This window comes from Schistocerca nitens, chromosome 6, assembly GCF_023898315.1.
Source record: "Schistocerca nitens isolate TAMUIC-IGC-003100 chromosome 6, iqSchNite1.1, whole genome shotgun sequence".
Classification (NCBI taxonomy): domain Eukaryota; kingdom Metazoa; phylum Arthropoda; class Insecta; order Orthoptera; family Acrididae; genus Schistocerca; species Schistocerca nitens.
Window position 1 is genome coordinate 411,855,941 of NC_064619.1, and position 5,291 is coordinate 411,861,231.

A 5,291-nucleotide genomic window follows, 5' to 3' on the forward strand; every position below is an offset into this window, starting at 1 on the left:
AATTTGCATTCGTACGTTACGTACATTCTCGTCGGGGAAGGACATATTTATTTCGTTATTTGAAGACGGTATCTGTTCTTTCGGAAAGAACAGATGCCATTGCTGACCGTGCAGCTCTCTAGAATGAAATTACAATTAAATCAATACCATTAGCTGCTGACGGGCGTTGATATACATCAATGGGGACAGTTTAAAATGTGTGCCCCGACCGGGACTTGAACCCGGGATCTCCTGCTCACATGGCAGACGCTCTATCCATCTGAGCCACCGGGGCCACAGGGGATAGCGCGACTGCAGGGATTTATCTCCGGCACGCTCCCCGTGAGACCCACATTCTCAACTTATAGACCATACACTACATTCGTAGTGCCCCTGCAAGAGATCCCGGGTTCGAGTCCCTGTCGGGGCACACATTTTCAACTGTCCCCGTTGATGTATATCAACGCCCGTCAGCAGCTAATGGTATTGATTTAATTGTAATTTCATTCTAGAGAGCTGCACGGTCAGCAATGGCATCTGTTCTTTCGGGCATGTCCGAAAGAACAGATGCCGTCTTCATATCGTTTAAGGCTAACCGGCTGATGACCTTCTTCAGTGCGGATGCACACGATTTGCCTGGGAATAGGCATTAGGAGTGATTTAAAATGGAATGACCGTATAAAATTAATCGTCGGTAAAGCAGATGCCAGACTGAGATTCATTGGAAGAATCCTAAGGAAATGCAGTCTGAAAACAAAGAAAGTAGGTTACAGTACACTTGTTCACCCACTGCTTGAACACTGCTCGCCGGTGTGGGATAGAGAAGATCCAACGGAGAGCAGCAGGCTTCGTTACAGGATCATTTAGTAATCGCGAAAGCGTTACGGAGATGACAGATAAACTCCAGTGTAAGACTCTGCAAGAGAGACGCTCAGTAGCTCGGTACGGGCTTTTGTTGAAGTTTCGAGAAAATACCTTCACCGAGAAGTCAAGCTGTATATTGCTCCCTCCTGCGTATATCTCCCGAAGAGACCATGAGGATAAAATCAGAGTGATTAGAGTCCACACAGAGGCATATCGCCAATCTTTCTTTCGACGAACAATACGAGACTGGAATAGAAGGGAGAACCGGTAGAGGTACTCAAGGTACCCTCCGCCACACATCGTCAGGTGGCTTGCGGAGTATGGATGTAGATGTAGATGTAGATGCCTGAACTCTTACGGGACTCGGTGGATTGTCTGCCGCCAGTAATGGGTGTAATGATAGGGGTGCTACGAACGTAGTGTGTGGACTATAAGCTGAGAATGTAGGTCTCACGGTGAGCGTGCCGGTGATAAATCCCTGCAGTCGCGCTGTCCTCTGTGCCCTCGGTGGCTCAGATGGATCATCTGTGTTTCGGTAGTGGGATTTCGTGCCGCATATCTGCAATTTAAAAGCTCAAAGTTGTTTCTCGATTCTGTTATTTACACGTTCGTCATGAGCGCCATCGGTGGTAATGATGAAATGGTAACGAATAGACTGAAAGCCTTAACAGATAAGCTTGAAGAAATGGATGCAAATTTATTGAGAGTTAAGAGCGAATATAAAGAATTTCTGGAACTTAACAGGACTGTTTGCAGTTATATTCGAGCCTCGATCAGAAGTGTCAGCTACGATGAAGAAAATCCTGACACACGAAACGCTGGGAGTTAATACTACAGAGTTTTGGTGCATTTCGTTGATATTATCAGTTCTGAATTTGTGCACACTCAGCGGCAAGCATTGTATCGAGATGTTCAAAAATTAAAATTTGTTTCCGAGACCGTCGTTTTGTTTATGAAATGACATTAATTACGGTTAACAGTGTGGTGATAATGCGCTTTCTGTAGAGATATATAAGTAATTCCAAGCCTTGTTGTCTGTCATGTGTAATCGAAAAGTTGATTGTGACTGCGACATAAAGTAGCAAGCAACAGCTGTTTTGTATAAGTTGGTTTGTTATTAAACAGCGTGCACGGAAATGTTTCCAAGTTTGTTCCAGTGCAGCCTGATGAAGACAGTTCCATAAGTAGAGAAGCATAATTGCAATACTATATATTAACGGATGGATGAGGTGAAATATCGACAACATGTGTGATGGTCTCTGTACTTTAAGTTGGCTTTGATATGAGGCTGTTAAAGTAGGCCTAGCTTACGAGCTGATAGATCTTGCACGTATACTTATTTAAAAAATTTCATTGGACATACATGTTAATATGCAGCTTACAGCTTTTAGTGAGTTTGAGTATATGTGATTTTTATTTTGAAGGTGTCTGCTTTGCTTTATATTAGTGTCAAGAAGTTGCATGTAATGAGACTCGAATAAAAATATATGGACACAAAAAAAAGATGGATAGAGCGTCTGCCATGTAAGCTGGATATCCCGGGTTCAAATCGTGGTCGGGGCACACATTTTCGACTGTTCCCGTTGATGTATATCAACGCCCGTCAGCAGCTAATAGTATTGATTCAATTGATCATACAATGTAAGCTTTCACGGCCGGTATTGTCTTCACTTAAAACTTCCGGGCTGATAGGCCGTTGTCGAAGTATAAAACTCTCTCCTGACGTTTCGTCTCCGACTGCGGGAGACATCCTCGGAGGTAAAGCGGCGAACTGCGAAGAGAACTCGAGGAAGCGCTGATTATATAGGCAGTACAGAGGGCGCCACTATCGATCACGTGGCGTCGGCTATGAGATTGTCTCTGGTAATGCCAACATTCTCGATTGAAAGTAATAGATCGTCACGCTTGCGGTGCAACGCTGACATCCAAATTTTATCCAGTTAAACACCTTCGTCTTTCTTGTTAAAATTATTACGATGTTTATCAATCTCGATACCCTCTCTGTACAAGCGTGCATAGTATTGCGAGGTTTTTGATACGACGTTCAGTCCTGCTGTGGCTAACTTATTTATGGAGACTTTTGAACAACGGGCGTTGCAGACTGCCAGTAAGAGACCAGCCAGATGGTATCGCTATGTCGATGACACGTTCGTAGTATGGACACACGGAGCAGAGGAGTTGGATGCCTTCCTGACACATTTAAACAGCATTAATCCGAGAATCCAATTCACTATGGAGACGGAAAGGAATGGGCAATTAAACTTCCTGGATGTGTCTGTGATTAAACGACGGGACGGAACGTTGGGTCATAAGGTGCATAGAAAGTCCACACATACTGATCGTTATCTACACAAAGAATCAAACCACCACCCTAGACAGAAAAGAGGTGTAATGAAAACTTTGGTAGACAGGGCGTACAAACTTTATGAACCTGTTTATTTAAAAGATGAGATTGAACATCTACAGTCAACTTTCGTGAAGAATGGCTATTATAGCAAGGATATAGATAGAGCACTTCGCTCTAGGCAGAGAATCAGGAATAACGATGAACAACAGTCGTCCAAGGGCAAAGTTTTTCTTCCGTTCATTAGTAAGGTCACAGACCGAATTGGGAAAGTTTTAGGCAAGTATGAGGTGGAAACTATTTTCAGACCCACCAGAAAAATAAAAGAATTTTTAAGGTCGGCAAAAGATTCACGACACCCTTTGGCTATACCGGGGGTGTATAAAATTCCTTGTAGTTGTGGACAGGTTTACATCGGTACCGAGGCTATCGAGATTGATATACATCGTAATAATTTTAGCAGGAAAGACGAAGGTGTTAAACTGGATTAAAATTGGATGTCAGCGTTGCACCGCAAGCGTGACGATCGATTACTTTCAATCGAGAATGTTGGCATTACCAGAGACAATCTCATAACCGACGCCACGTGATTGACAGTGGCGCCCTCTGTACTGCCTATATAATCAGAGCTTCCTCGAGTTCTCTTCGCAGTTCACCGCTTTACCTCCGAGGATGTCTCCCGCAGTCGGAGACGAAACGTTAGGAGAGAGTTTTATACTTCGACCACGGCCTATCAGCCCGGAAGTTTTAAGTGAAGATTGATTCAATTGTAATATCACATTTGTTTTGAGTCGAGGACTTGGTACTGGCGAATAAATATGAATTGTCACTGCCTGTGTCACATGTCCGAAAGAACATTGCTCTGTATTTCTTATAAAACAGGCGCAGCTTTTTCGTATTCCACGAATAGGTTGGAACGACTTGCCACCCGTTCCGTTCATTGAGTCCGGGGATTCCAGTGATCTGTAATGGCGTTCCGAAGTGGCCAGATAGCCAGGTGAGCGGACATCGGCTCCGAGAAAACACGAGTCGGAGGCGGCCGCTGACAGGTTTTTGTGACTCGGCCACTGGCGGCGGCCGCGATAACCAGCCGGCAGGCCGGAAGCTGCGGTCCGCGACTTCTGCGGACTGGCAGAGGCGGCGGCGGCGGCGGCGGCGGCGGCGGCTGCGGCGGCGGCGGTGTCACGGCAGGCTTTTTGCGGTTCCGTGCACGCGGCGTGTGGTCCGCACGGGAGCTTATAAATATGCACCGCCTCATAGTGCGAAATAAGCGCCCGCGAGGTTGCGGCGGGACAAAGAAGCGAGCGGGCTCAAAGGCGCCGAAACGGCCACGCTGGGGTCGCCCGTCTGCGGTGAATCACCGTGGTCAGCTTTTAAGCGTGGCCGTTCGCCGTGAATCACAGCCCGAGAACTTTTATCGCCACATCCTACACAGAAACCGTGTCGACTACTGTCGACGTAAATGGTGGACCACACGACGTGAAATATAATATTACTTACTACCTGTGAGAACATAAGCGCAGACAGCAAGTTAGGTCGCACAGTGGGCATGCCTCACATGTAGGAGGAGGTGCTGCATCTAGCTGACGTTCGTTCCTTTCAGCCGCAAACTTCAACGAGTTTTAGCATGCACCGCGAGTCACCTCACTCACAGGAGCTGTATTCGTTCGACTAATACGAGGGTCACTCCAAAAGAAATGCACACTATTTTTTTAAAAAATCCATCTTTTATTCTACATGTTTGAAACTTTTACAGTGTGTAGATACATCCTTTAGGAGCAATATTTTCATTTCTCCACATAATTTCCATCCCTCTCAACTGCCTTACGCCATCTTGGAACCAGCGCCTGTATACCCGCACGGTAAAATTCTGGACCAACCTGTTGGAGCCACTGTTTGGCAGCGTGCACAAGGGAGTCATCATCTTCAAACCTTCTTCCACGATGAGAGTCTTTCAGTTTGCCAAAGAGATGATAGTTACACGGAGCCAGGTCAGGACTGCAAGGCGGGTGTTTCAGTGTTGTCCATCCGAGTTTTGTGATTGCTTCCATGGTTTTTTGACTGACATGTGGCCGTGCATTGTCGTGCAACAGGGAAACATCCT

General features: G+C 45.9%; 1 non-coding gene across 1 annotated transcript; it reads right to left on the bottom strand.

Annotated features, from left to right (window-relative positions):
* Positions 1 to 200: 200 nt before the first annotated feature.
* On the bottom strand, positions 201 to 274 carry Trnat-ugu (transfer RNA threonine (anticodon UGU)). Its single transcript has one exon. It is a non-coding gene; the product is annotated as a tRNA-Thr (tRNA).
* Between the last annotated feature and the right edge of the window lie 5,017 nt (positions 275 to 5,291).